Raw genomic sequence first — 15,728 nt, forward strand, 5'->3', positions numbered from 1 at the left:
GTGGCTGCAATTCTGAGTACTAGCAAGTGGAAACAGCAACAGCTGGGTGAGGGTCCTACGTGACCACGTGATTCAGCAAGCCACCACACAGCTCATGCCAGCCTCTTTCTAACGCACTGGAAACCTCCTTATTTCTAATCACAAGCCCTGTAAAGAACACACTTCTTATACTGGCTTGAAACAGCATGTGCTAAATGGCCGAGGTAGCACTCTCTGTGTTATATCTGTCATTTGCTCATTATGAAATCGTATGTGACATGTATCATCCTTTGTGAGCCAAGTGATGGACAGTATAGACTCAGGGACACTTTCCTTGCCTGTTCTATTCCTTTGATTCTATTGCTTACAGTATCTGCAAGTGCTTTAGGGTCTCCATGTCCCTGATTTCAGGGCTTCACACTAAGGCAGTTTGAAGGACCTCTTTTTAGTCTGCCGAGCAAGAACCCTAGACCTGCCATCTTATCCCAGTTCTTGAGTGGGTAGTTACCACCATGGAAACTAGGGTCAGCTTTTGCTTTGCAGAAGGAAAGGGACATTTCTTTAGAAAGAGGAAACTGCTGGGCTTGGTGCAGGAGCTCAAGTTCAAATGTTGCTGGGGCTACAGGGCAAGTTCAAGTTTGGCCTGGGCTCCTTAAAGACATCCTGTCTCAAAAAATAAAAGTAAATAGAGGGCTGGAGATACAGTTTAATGATAAAGAGCTTCCTTAACATATGTGAAGCATTACTGCCAATCCTCAGAATTAGAAAAAGAGCTATTCTCCCGATGAAATTTGGAATTAGGTTAATGATAATATTTTATCACATTTTTAATTTTTACTCTTACCTTAGCACTCAAGCCACTCTTAATTGAGTAATATTAAAGTGGTCACTGGTACACTGCTGAGCACGGGCCAAGAATCAGACAAGTCACATAGGTGTAAGCATTCACTCACTTAACAAACACCAATGGAGTATCTACAAGTGCAGGTCTCCTGTTCGGTACAGCATGGTATGAGCCTTGACAGCAAGGGTAGCGTGCTCACAGTCTGTTAGAAGGTACACATAAGTTAACAGGATAAAGAGATAGAGGAGCAAGAGAAGTGACAGCAGACATTCAGGGAATGCTAGAGCAGGGCAGCTCACAGCACGGCTGGATAGGGAAGTGCCGCACAGGATAAGATTTTCAGCACACTACTCTCATACGCTCTAGTCATATTAAAATCTGCTCATATGTTTGTAAGACTCTGGATTAGTACTGAGGAGGGTGCTGAGCAGACCCGACACGAGGAGAGTACTTAAAACATGCTAATGCTTTGAAAGTACTATTAATGAAACTGCCGTTGGCAGTCCTCTGCCTGCCAAGGACAACCATGGCAGCATATCCGGTGGGTAGTATACTGGCCAAAGTGCGGGGAGTAAGTAACTGTTCAGCACATAGTTGTAAAGCAGACACGTATACCACCTCATCGCACGGCTCAGGGAACATCATGGGAGAGGAGCCAAAAAGGACTTAAAGCTGGAAGACGAGGCAGAGTGTTGAGACGTGCTGCCTTCTGGGCATGATATGGCTGAAACCAGGGCAGCTGTGGTTACCCACCAAAGATCAAGCCGGTTAGCACCCCAGCAGGAAGGAGAGAGGGTATCACAAGGCCCTGCCTTAGCTAAGGAGCTGTTGGTGGCTGCTGAGGGGATGATAAGTCGGCTTTCCTCTGGGGTGTAGCCTCTGGTAGGCTGCCCTGCTCTGGTGGATGGTCTCACACTTACTAGTGTAGCGCCAATGGGATTTAATAGGTTATTAGAAAATAAAGAGGAAGAGGGCATGCAGTTGAGACCTGTGCTGGCAGTGGTTTTGAGGGGAGAGGAAGAGAGAGTTAGGGGTGAATATGATCAAAGTTATATTGTATACATGTATGGAATTGTCAATGGGTCAAAGATTCTTAATGAAGAAACCAGCTGTCTTAAATAAAGACAAAGCTAGCAAACATAACCCGTCAGATACATAACAAGCCCCGATTACATCCTTCCCCCACAACGTGACTGGGGTATTTCTAAGTTCCTTTTGTCTGAAAACAAGCACGTGGTTTCACTGCCATCCGGAAGGAACTTGGAATTTCCCCCTGGTAAATCCCCAGGAGTGCTCTTGCACATTTCCTCAATCCTAGCATGTCATTCTGTAAAACCACTCTAATCCCATCTTCCAGATGACAGAGCTGAGAAAGGAAAAGTGAAAAGTAATAGGTTATGAATATGGTTCAATCTGAACACAAATACATAATTCTGCTCCCAGTACCCGAAGACATTTTCCGACTTGAATTTTCCTTCAACACCTACTTTCACTGCTGTTTTCAGTATGTATGTATTTATAAGCCACTCTGAATCTATGTGCATTCCCTAGTGTCCTGATACCACCTCTACTGGCAGCTTTTGTTCCACGCTCAGTATCTCACAATTTCTTCCATTATTGTTTTTGTTTGTATTTTTTCCAAAGGGCTTCCTGTGATTTGTTTTCTTCCCTTTATATGGCTAATGCCCAGCTTTTCTTTTCCTCAAGTTATTCCTGAGTGAACAGACACCAAAGTCACGTGCACTGAAACAGAATTACCTGCCATGGCAAAGGAACGGGAATAAAATCATGGATGAGCAGAAACTTGTGGTTTGTAAGTTACTGAATATGGGGACTGGAGTTACAATATATAAGAAAGCAGGCTGAGCAAGCCAATGTGGAGCAAGCCAGTAAACAGCACTCCTCCATGGCCTATGTATCAGCTCTGGCCTCCAGAGTAGGTACCAGTCCTGCTTGAGTTCATTTCCTGGCTTCCTTCACAATGATGGACTAGGATGTGGACGTATAGTCAAATACCCCCGCCAAGTTTGCCTCTGGTCATAGTGCTTTGTTGCAGCAAGAAACTCTAAGACAGGCACTCTTTGTGAATGGGAGTACCAGTCAACAGTTTCAGATTCCAATACAGAGAAGAGAGAAAATGGTTAGGTTGTAAGAAAAGGATGGGCACTAAGTATGATCTGAGAAGTTACATGTTCCTCTTTGGGTTGGTAGGCACAAAGCAAAAATGGGCACTCCATGTGATGAGCTTGAACTGTCATGTTTGTCAACTTCTGCTCTCCAAGGTTCTCCACAGGGCTTGACCCGCTCCATCTCTCCATGTATCACTTCGAGTGTTTACACATGTATCTCTACTACTATGTTTGTCTGTGAACTCAAGGTCAAGGGCTTATTTTTATATGTCGTGTATAGACTATAGTAGCTGGAACAAAGATGGCATTTGACAAATGTTTGTTAAATGAACACATGAAAGAAGAAATAACAGGCCAGAGGGCCTTTGAACTACAGCTCTAATGTTAAGTTTCTAGGAAAGTCCCATTTTAGGAAACACCTGTGCCTGTCTTTAGTGGAACTTTTTCTGCCTGGAATTAAGGCTAGTCCAGCTGTATTTACAGCTTGATCTTTATTTAGTGCTGGGGCCTTGGCATAACAGGCACAATGACAATTAGTAACGATTAAAAATGGAAGTGAATTCTAAGCTGGAAATGAACATGTCAGTATACCGGCTACGATGTATCTGTCTTTACTTTATCTGTTGATCTGGAGTCTCCCTATACAGCTCAGACTGACCTCAAACCCTCACTAGCCCTGTCATGTTACATTTTTTTTTTTTTTGAATTTAACTTTTAAAAATATTCTTCACGGAAGAAAGGATACCTTACAGCAAAGAACAAGTAGCATTTGGAATGCATAGTAGACTACAAGACTCCACAAAGGAAGTTTATATGGAATAGACCTGGGTCCTGATTACAAGCTTTACAGCAGAGCAAATGTTTCTGAGTGAGTACCATTTCCTGTAGATATCTTTTTCTTTCTGGTGCTTTGAGTCAAGCCCAGGTCCTTGTGTGTTAAAAACAGATTTCAAGTCCTCAGCTTACACGGAAGTAGTGCAGTTTTACCAAGTAGTAATCCTTACACTGCTCCCTGGAAACCAATGACTCAGAGCATTAGCAATGTGACTATCTTGAACTCAGCAGCAAGTGTGGGCATCTTCAACACCAGAACAGGCGATAAATTAGGTGGCGAGGCAAAAGATAGTCTATTCTTCTCCTAAGAGTGCCAGCAGATACTAAGTACTGAGTCAGTAACTGTGATTCTCTTATAATGTCTAACAGCTGTAATGAGTATCAGATCTACATTTTACTGCATGGCAAAAAGCAAATATATACAGTAACATAGAACCAATTGCTACATGGCTTTAAGTCCTCAAAAACAGAAGGAAGATCTGCAAATCCAGTTCCTTTGAGCAAAGAACCAAAAAAAGCGCCTTATAAATTCTACTTTGGCCTTAAACTTACTTATGAACTACGGCAAACTATTTGATCTAGTTCTTGCTGTGAACATTAACCATTCAGATGAAGTATAAAACAAACAACAAACAAACAAACAAACAAACAGCCCCCATCTCCAGGAAGGTGAAGTTTGAAGAGATCCTGTGTTGAGTATTGATGGCTTTATTGACTCTAGGACAAGAGTTGGAAATGTCAATAGTATTTCTTCAAACTGAACGTCCATGTGAGTCATCTCGAGATTTTGTTAGAGTATGATTCAGTAGCTATGGCAGCCATGGAAATATGCCATTCAAACCTGCTGCTGCCACAAGAGAAATCAAGTGTTGTACTCTGAAATGCCACTTGTAAAGCCAACAGTCCACAACAGCGGGTTGATATTTGGTACATGTACGAAGTCCCTTAACCCAGCAACAGAACAGAACAAACCCAGATTAAAACCTAGTCAAGGGACTTCAAAAGATGATTCTCCAAAGAAGATAAATAAACAGCCAAGAGGCCTATGAAGAAGGGATTGATATTGTAATTAGGGAAATCAAAACCACAATGAGATAAGATTTTAAACTTGTTAGATGGCCACTAGAAAAACAAAAACAAAGACAAAGACAAGCGAACACTTTAAAGCTTTCAGAAATCATCAGAAACTGATTGGCCACAGGATCCCCAGTCTTCCTGCTTGTGCTTATTTATCCCAAAGTAGTGAAGACAGCATTTGGAAGATGTGTCTGTGCTCTTCCTATGCTCCCTCAAGTGTTAAATAGAATAACAAGGAGGTGGAGATAACTGTGGGACAAACACTCTTCAGTCTTTAAGGAGAGTGAATCCAGGGCCTACGAGATGGCTAAGTGGGTAAGAGCACTCGTTGCCAAGCCTGATGACCCAAGTTTGTCCCGTGAGGCCCTCAGTGTGGAAGGAAAAAACCAACTCCCACAAATTATCTTCTAAACTCAGTATGTGGGTTGTGGTACACACCACACCGGGCCCCACACGGACCCCACACACAGAGTAATGAAAAGGGGAGAAATTCATGCTACACTACAACGTGGAGGAGAAACCTTGAGGGCATCATTAACCAGGAACAGAAAGGTAAGCACTGTGTGATTCTACTTACATATGGTATCTAATGGTAGACAAACCCACAGAATACACATCACAGGAATGGTGGTGATAAGGGGACAAGGTGTGGGAACTGGGGTGTTGAGGTTCAACGGGTCTGAGCATTAGGGGTGAAGGTGCAAGGCTGAGGATATGTGCTGCACAACGACACGCACACAGCTAGTAGTAGTGTGAGCTTAAATTTTGTTTTGTGGGTAGACTTCATGCAATAGGCTTCCAAACCACGTTAAAAAGAGAGAGAGAGTCGCTGAAGTAAACACTGGAAGACCTAAGCCATTGACTCTATACAGTCATGGTTTTATCATCCCAGCCTGTTTCTATTCCTCATAATTCCCCCTGGAAAAAGAGTCCTAAGAGTTAAATGAAGGACTTAGTAGGAAGCAACAGACATGAATGCTATACACATGAACTCAAAAGAAGCTGCATCTTGTGTTTGAAAGGCAAGCATGCAAAGTTTTATTAGCAGTCAGAGTGTCTATTCTATTGCTTTCTGTTGCTGGGACCAAAATCAACTTGTGGAGGAAGCAATTTTTCTGGCTTTCATGTCTTGATCTCAATCCATCATGAAGTGAACTGAAAGCAGGAATGAGCTGATAGGAACAGTGAGGAGTGCTGCTTACTGGCTTGCTCTTCATGGCTTGTTCAGCCTGCTTCTTATACACCCCTGGTCCATCTGCCTGGGAGGGCCCCACCTACATTGGTCTGGGCCCTCCTCCCACATCAATCACTCATACCCACAGAATTGCCAACAGGCCAGGTTAATTAACATTTTCTCACTTTTGTCTTCTCAGATGACTCTGCTGAGTCAAGTTGACAAAAAATTAACCAGTGCATAGAATTATAGCTCCTTACAACAGAGAGGTTTCTCAGAAATGAATTGCTCAGAAGCTAAGCTGTTCTTAACTCTACTGATAGTGAGTTTGGCTGTATATCTGAGATGGAGTGAGATGGGCAACATTTGCCCTGATACAGTGCTAGAAATTCCTGTGGGCTACTTAAAGGTGTAAGTTTCTCAACACAGAGCTAAAGAAAAGGGAGCCTAGGCTCCTGAAACAAAACAAATCCATTTTCCTACTTTTAAAGTCCTGATTATAATGTTGGTATTTGTAATATCTCTGACATTTGCTGTAGCACATTATGGTAAGAAATAAGGGAGAATGCGCAGTAAATTTAATATAAACATAAGAAAAGTTGAGGATTTATAAGCTAGCCTCAGAGATGAGGCTGGCATGAGACAAGCTCCACTCATCTGAAACAGGGCTTAGAGAAATGTGAGGAAGATTTAGAACTATCACTATGGAGAATTTACTAAGATACAAAACTAAAGATAAGGCTAAGATTAAAGGCTCACCAATAGTAAAACAGTCCTGAGGGCTTAGCTGGGATGGTTGTCTCAGTTATAGCCACAGTGTTACAAAGTGTTTTTGATCTCATCCAAAACCGGAGGCCATCACCCATGTGGGCACTAAGCTCTAGGCATGCAGACAGAAGGCGGTACATTAAATTTCTAGTGTGTTTCCCTAATTTAAACCACCGTGTACCTGCTGAGTCATCAGATTTCACATACTAGTTCAGAAGTTGGGGTTAATAGGTACACAAATGGTTTATACTCTCTACATTTCCGAGTTCAGTGTAAAACTGTATTTAAGATTAGGTACATGTGGAATTTTCTTGAAAGAAGGACTTTTGATTCTTAAATGGTTCAGGGGAACGACAAAATGTTTAATAATCATGAATCCTGTTTTTTAATGATATTTTCTTTCACTAGGCCTACTAATATGTAAACAGTGTTATGTTAGCATTTTATTGCTATTTTTATTTACAGTGAGTACGTGAACAGTACGTGTTAGGTTTTTGTTCTATACTAAAGGAGAGAAACATAATGAACATATTTATTTTAGAGTTAATGGACACTTGGCTCTTTGACTCTGTTTCTTAAAGCTGTGATGCAAACACCCAGATGAAAGCAACGTAAAGGAAACGGCTTGATTTGTCTTGTAATTCTAGGTTACTGCAGGCAGGACAAAGTTCTGAGAACTTGAAGCAGCTGGTTTTGTTCAGCTTGTATGCATGTATCATTGAGAGTGAAGGTGAATTGGAAGCTGTGTGACAACACGTGGCAACAATCTTGCCTTAATATCAAAGCTATTACCATGGCCAATCCTTTCCGAAACACCCCATATTTCATTCTTATATGATCCCAAAGCCCTGTCTATCTACCAAATTGTGCTAGGATGGACTGGGAAGTTGGTTATTTGTAGATCTATTATTTTTGTTCATCATGTTCAGATGCTTCTAAAAAATGGTCTTGTGTGAGAACTAGTAGAGTAGGGGAGGGCCTCTTTTCCATTTATAGTATAGTAGACTGGAGGATACCTTTGACACTGACCAAGGTCCTCTCTTATTATACTAACAAAGTAACATAGAATCCCAGCCCCCAAATCTGGCTTCTGTTTCTGTTTTGTGGCACTTTTTTTTTTTGTTAGTTTCAATACTACCTAAGGGTGAGATTTTTGTCCCTCAGGCAACTTTGGTTAAAACAAAGTAGGAAACTAAATTGGACGATTGTTTCATTTCTAGGTTATTGTAATGTCTAATTGTGCTTGTCAACTTTATTGGATAAAGAAATGCCCAAGGGCTACAGAGACACAGAGAACAGCAAGTGCTCAGTGGCTAAGAGTGCTTTCAGAGTACCAGAGCTTGGTTCTCATCCATGCCAGGCACCTCACAACCGCCAGTAACCTCAGTCCGGGGTACTGAGACGTTCTTCTGGCTTTTGTAGGCACGTGGTTGCATGTGCACATAATGAACACACACACACACACACACACACACACACACACACACACACACACACAAACATATTCAGAAATCAAATAAAGTATGATTTAAAAAAAAGTCAGATCTGGGAGGCATTTCCAGAGAGGATTAACTGCAGGGGGAGGCTCAGACTGAGCGTGGGTGGCCCCATTCCATGGGCTGAAGTCCAGAACTAACAAAAACAGGAGCTGGCAAAAGCAAGCTGGCCACTTATGGTCCCCTCCCTCTGCTTCCTGATCTATATAGATGTGAGGGAGGGGCCATGCTGCCATGGACCCAGCCAGTTCTGTCACCATGGTTTCCCTTTCACGATGGACTGTGTCCTCAGTCTGTGAGACACATTAAACTTCCTCCCTTAAGGTTCCTCTTGTCAGCTGTTTGCACACAGCAACAAGTAATGGATTTAGCTATGGGGTAACTACATTTCTGGGTAAGACACAACACCTTCTTTTCTTAATTCGCTCTAGAGGAGGGAACTAGTCCCACCTCCTTGATCAATGCAAGAATTACATGAAAGCAGCAGCTGTTGGAAACCATACAAACCCATGACATTTTAAAGGAAATAAACTGCAGGAAGAGAAATGGCTAAAAACAAACCCTCCCTTATAATATGGTAAGCATCTAAGTCGTATACCATTTCCACTGCGAAAACATGCTTCAAAAAACATATACATGGATAAGAATATTCATTTCCCTAGAAGCTACTTTTCCTACTGGAATGTTCATTGTCAACGAGAGATTTCAATTCTAAAAGTAGATGATCATACTATACATTATATAATTACATTAAATATTCCTTCACATCTAGATATTTCCTCTGCTGCTCCTACTCTACACTTTTAAAAATACTTCCAAGCACTTAAATTAAGATTATCACTCTTCCTTTAATAGGGCCAGCACTAGGGATGTGGAAGCACTAAGGGGAAGTCAAGGCTGGCTGTGTGTTACATTTTAACACATTATGGGTGCTAGATTCTTGGCAAGTACCTTACTTTACCTCTGCTTAGGTCTTACTTAGTCCAGGCCAGCCTCGAACTCCTAATCTTCTTGTCTTTACTTCCAAAGTACAGGCCTGAGCCACAACACCTGTTTTTGCTTTGTTGTGCTGTATTCTTTGTACCCTCCCCTTTATTAGTAGAATGTAGAATGACTTTCCAATGGTAAAACTGTATAAACAACAATGCCAGACATTAAATCTTAACCTTAGCTAATGGCTAACATCATTAATCATAAAGACTTACAGCCAACAATGCCAGAGGATCAAGGTAACAGAAGACACTGAGAAGCAAAGCCTTTGAAGCAAGAATGGGAAAAAAAGGTGGTGACTGCTCTTACTCATTTAATGCCTAATAAGAAAAATGACGGAAAGGGAGAAAGGCCAATTCTGACTCAGAAAAGTCTGGTTGGTTAACTGGCCTTCCTCATTTATGCATAGTATGTACACAAGTATAGTCCATACACATTCACAGCAGGTATGTTTAGCATAACTTAATTTATCTCATTTGACAGGAAATTAGTTTAGAATTAGTAGTCTAGTCAATATTTTAATGAAATGGGCTGGCAGCTAGAAAATTATAAATTACCTATCTGATGTTCTCTTTTAAGTATAATTAGTGGTTTGGATAGAGTCATAAATTTTTTTTGTGGGATTAATATATCTCTATTTGCAAAATTAGATGACTAAGTCATATTTTTATTTCAGTGGTAGTGTTTTGATTCATTAATATGAATAACTCTTTGTATGATCACTTGTTTTTACAAGAACAGATAAGGAGTAATTTCCACACTCTAAGAAAACCCTAACATTAATAATTAATAGACTTTCACACAAAGGTCCTGCATATTACTTATTTACAATTTTTGAAAAGATGTGGGAAGTCCACGTTCTTGCTAACCATCTTCTCTCTATAAGAACACCATTATTCCTTGAAAGAGTTTTTATCTCTACTAATGAGAAGATTCTTTGGTTTGTTGCTGACTATACAGTTCTAATTTAGAATTAAGTCAAGTCCTGCTTTCAAATTAATATCTGTGCTGAGTATATTTTTCATTTGGATAAAAATCATAGGCTATATTCTCTACTCTTTAGGCAAGCAATTTTTACCATCTTATTCAGCAAATGCCATACCAATTCTAACTAAGAACATTTGCCCCAATTCCTTTTGACCTGCTCTTGAGATGTTACGGTTAGCATGGACTAATTCAGCCTCATTTCTTTAGAGGACAGCCTGTAACTATCATAGCACAGCTAGACAATGAGCATTTTTGCTGACTAGTCAACAATGGTTACATCTGCTGATGGTTGACCCTAAGGGTTTAATTGTTGAAATAGAAACAGGTCGCACAAATATAGATTAAGGCTCTAAAAGCATCCGTATTGAAAAGTAATAAATTATCTCTTAGTCTTGGTATTTTGAAATAAAAACTTAAAGTTATAACTAATATTCAGTGTATTACTACAATGTAGTAAAATTTTTCTCTAAAAACCAATACTTTCACACAAAGGCTATAACGACCCAAGAAGCAAAGGAAAAATCTGAGCTGGATTGCTCTCCAGGAATCAATGCTTTCCAGCAGGCTGGCTGCTCATGGCCGTATCAACTCAAGTGAAACCATCAAAAGCACTAAAGGTAGAACAAGGTGGGCAGAGCCTAGGCCACTGGGCAGGGGGTCTTACTTTATCACATTTTAAACAAATCTCTTTTCTTCAAGTTTCTACCCGTTAGGATTTGGGCTGCTTTAACACAGATATAGTTCTGAACAGTCTTTAAGGCTTTTGTAAATAGTGAAGAGTCGGTCATATTCAGAACACTACAGCATAGTTTTCTTCAATTTCTTCATCTATTGACAATTGTCATACGTCTCTAGTGAAGTTCAGAATCACAAATCCTATTTCTGTGACACGTCATCTTCTATAAGTTTGATATCAGAGATTTTATCCCCATGACAATATAGTTACATATCTGACTATATCAGAAAGATATCTTGAGGGGGTAGGGATGTGGCTTCCTCAGTAGAGTGCTTCTGTGGGAGGCACCAGACCCTGTGTTTGAGTTTCAGCACTCCATAAGCTAGGCACTGAGGGTGTATGCCAGTGATCCAAGCACTGTGGAGATGGAGGTAGGAAGATAAGACATTCAAGGTGATCACAGGCAACATAGGGATTTGGGATCACCTAGGATACATGAGACCCCGTCTAAAAATATGAAAGATAACAAGCGTTGGGGGAGTAAAATAATGTTGGACAACAGAAACGATGAGAAACAGCTTTTAGCCTTGCTGTTTCAGTGCGCTACCTTTCCTACATTGATAGTCAACATTACAAAAATGAATCCCCCAAAATAATGTAAATCTTATTTTTCTAAAAGAATAGGTATTTCAGTCAGCCTACACAGCACATTCTGTAAATGACTCATATGACAATAACACTGAATTTTGCCAGCATTTAATCCAACTAGCACTGTCTTAGGTAACAATGTCTAAATGCAACCTTACTAAAAATGACATTAATGAATACCTTCAGTCATTTTGATTTTCAGGCAGTGACACTCAACCATGATGGTCCTTAGGAATCAACTCAGGAGTTTTCAAAACATGATGATTTTTTTCATATAGAGGTGCTAATGCAATTTCTTTAGGGTAGCATGGACATGGTTTATGCAACCCAACAAACCACTGTTATAACAAAAACCTATTATGATCAATTATGAGACTTTATAAGTTAACATAAGATGATAAAAGTAGCTTTCTTTTGGGAGAAAAAGCATTTTATTTTAGAAGTGATATTTTGCAATGAATAAAACCGTATGTTACATACGGAAAATGACTAAGGAAGATTTTTATAAAATGTAAATAAATCATCATTTATTGAGTTTTCTCCTCTAATGTCAGTGAGTTTTATAGATGCTAGATCCAAAAGAGATCTTTGAGAACACTTTGGTAAATTCTTGGGTGTCTTGCCTTAAAGCAAGGTGGAGCCTCAGGAACAGTCAGCTTTTTCTTCCATCAAGCTACCTTGAAGCTGAGCATGTACTGTATATGGAAAGCATCACTTTCGTGTGTACAAAGCATACCTGACGCAGAGAGATTTATTCTCCTTGGGCCAGATGCTTAATTTTAATAATCAGATCTTCATTATGAGCAATGCCCCCAAAAACCTGCGCTTTGAGGATGAGAAGATGAGTGTAATCATCCAAGGATGTAAAGGTTCACCTGGATGAACAGCAACAGTTTACCTGTCTACTGTTTACCAGGGCTGCTCTGCCATGAAGGTCACCAACTTTTAGCGAACTGTCATTTATTCTGTTTCCTTTGTAAGGTCTGTTATTTAAATGTGTGGTTTTTTAGAATGTAAAGTTTTTTTTAAGAATGCATATTTGTATTAGAGCTGGAACACCGGGATCTGACAGAGCATTTTTAGATCAGGACTCATTGACACTGGCCACTTCTGACAGCACAACTCAGCTTCTAGATTACAGTGAGCCTTTGCTTCTGGAGGGTGGGTTAAAGAACTGTGGTATCACATATATAAGAAGTTTATTCTGAAACACTGCAGCACAAGTATAAGTGAGCGAGAAGGAAAAAAAAAAAATCAAACCCTGACCTGACGGATGAGAAAATTATTTCCTGGAAGCTTTGTCCCTTCTTAGGGAAGTATGAGGACTGTCCTTGCTGCATGCACCAATGTCCACTACACCAAAGGACTGGCCGCTTCACTGTTGCTACACCAGCTGCAGCCACGCCATCAAGGTTCCATCCTTCCTCATGCAACTCCTGTTCTTTTCAGCAATACCGTGACAAATGGTATTTGGCTACCAAGCACACTGTCCAACTAATTTTACTACAATGCTTTACCCCTCCCCAAATCCAGATCTATCTGCTAAGAATAAAAATACTAACTGTATGAAGATAATGCAGCTTCGCTCAAGACCCACTGTGTCCAAGTCTTGGAGGTACTGACTCACAGAGTATGGATACCAAAGAGAATCAATCTTAAAAGTGAGACAGTCCCCTGAAAATCCAGATTAGACAGGATCATGCCATCCCAGAAGGCAAGCAGAGGCTCATCTTCTCTGCCAATTAAAAAATTAGAGGGCAGGAAAAAGGTGTCACGAGAAACCGTGGAGTGTTCTAGTACAGCCATCATATGGTACTGAGGACATCAGGGCCTCCCGGCTCTTTGTCTCACAGATAAAAGTATTTAAGACTGATCTCAAATGAAAGTTTGATGGCTATGGACTCAGAGGGAAGCTTGGACAGTTATTAGAGTTTAAATGGAAAACCCCAAGGCAGGCAGCTTGTAATTATCACAGCTGTCTGGAGGAGGAGCGTGAAGGTGGCATGGAGGTCAGCCATATGTCAGCAGGCAGCTACATGGAGGACTTAGGAGTGGGCTTTAGAAAACAGTGAGGCCCAAAGCAATAGGGCTGTAGCTGGCATCGGAAGAAAAAGACAACGGGGAAGGAAAAGGAATATTTACCCTTCTAGACCAGCTGACCCTTATGGGGGCTCATGGGGAGTGCACTAAGGGGCAGTAGTTCCAGGAAGGAGAGCATGGCTTCCTCTGTCTTAGGAGTGGCCAGCTAGCCAGATCTCAGACCTGCTCCAGTGGGTTAGCTTTCAAAGGAGGAGACAAAGGCAGAGGTAGAGCCTATTCTTTATTAAAAAATACCTGGGATTGGTTTTGAATTTACGATGTGGCAATCAGTGAAATTCAGTCAGATATTTATATAAACCTCACAAAACAAGAGAGACACTAAATAGCTGTTAAAAACTGAGGCTGAATAAAAATAAGCAAGCAAAGGGAAGACTGCGCTGGTAAAACAGTGACCTGTGGTTTTGATATGTTTCACTGTAGACACCATTCTTAGGTACGTATTGTGATTCATCTTCTTGTATAGACTTTCGTTTAAGATATGCAGAAGAAATTGAGGAAGACCAGCCTGAAAGCAGGTTTCTTACACTCGTAATGTTATAAATAATGCCCAAACTATCCCATGTTGGACACACACACACACACACACACACACACACACACACACACACACACACACACACACACACCCCAGAAAGACCAGAAAAGCAAGATAGTATAGTCAGTCAGGCTGGGGGTCCAATTCCTACAGTCCTAGTTACTCTGGAGAAGCAGGAGGATGGTTGGAACTGGGCCTTGCTGGTCACATGTAGAATGTAAACCATAAATAAGTCCTATGTCTCTTAATCTGAAAACAAAATTCCCAAGCACCCAACAACTAATCAGTACACGCGCAGACATGTGACATGTACACTATCCTCTGAAATCCTTGAAAATGAGCTTTCTTCTTTGAAACTCATTCTTTTCTGTTTTTGTTTCCACACACAGCCTGTTTATCTGGCCAGCAGGTGAAGGGCTGTGATAATTCATATACCTTCAATGAGAGGTATATGCCTTGATGGATATGATTTATAGGAAAATTAAATGCAACAACATAGCAAATTATCAAGAATTGCTTTTGAATCCCCAGAAAGAGCATTTGAAATTCTCTGTGCTCACTTATGTGGGTCTTAGACTAGATCCGAGTTTAGTGCTTAGCTGGCCACAGGAGAGGAAATGCTGAGTTCCTGTGCTGAGAACTTTAGTCACCCAAGGGTGCAGTCAGGGAGTCTTAGGGAAGGTCTTCCTGGGTGAGCTACTCTGAGGGAACGGTGGGCTCACAGCCACTTTGGGGATGAAGAAATGTCAACAATAGAGGAAATGTTGGATTTCTTCTCTATCTTTCAGTTTTGTGCCTGTAACCTCCTGGTCCTCATTCAGCATGCTCATCCCCTACCATGGAAAACTGGGAAGGGAAAAAATGAAGGGGACTCTTAGGAACAGGTAGTACAGAAAAAGAAAAAGGGCTGGGAGGGCAGGCCAGCAAATGCCAGGCAAGTGTTAGCAACCACTAGACCCTGTTCGGTTTGTGTTCTTCCCTCTGTGTACCCCAACCTCTTCATACTCGGAACAGATTCAACAAAGCCTAACACATTTAAGAAGAGCTTTCAAATAGAATGCACTTAGTTTCAGCAAAATGATAAAATCAGAGAACGTGATGGAAATATTTGATAAATCAGCATCGGCTAGGAAGGTTTCTGGAATGCAGCCTAGTGGTAGAGTGCTTGCCTGACACACACTAGGTTCTGAGTTCCATTCCTAGCACCAGAATTTGATCTAAAGTCTCCAGAAAGAAAACCTATTCATGTGTTAAGGCTAATTGGCTAGAGTTTCTGTGATCGTGGAAAGCAGAAATGTTGCAGGTCTTGACCCAAAGGATCTTGGGTTACTGTTCAGCCTCTTAATATCATTTATTGATCACCAATGTGTCTGACCCATCTGTGCCATGATCACTGGGTAAGACCTTCATGAATATATTAAGAGACGCTGGCTTCTACCAAACAACAGGTAAGAATATTGTCACATAGTACCAGCGCCTAACACTTAGCAC

Source organism: Rattus rattus, chromosome 7 (assembly GCF_011064425.1).
Source record: "Rattus rattus isolate New Zealand chromosome 7, Rrattus_CSIRO_v1, whole genome shotgun sequence".
Classification (NCBI taxonomy): domain Eukaryota; kingdom Metazoa; phylum Chordata; class Mammalia; order Rodentia; family Muridae; genus Rattus; species Rattus rattus.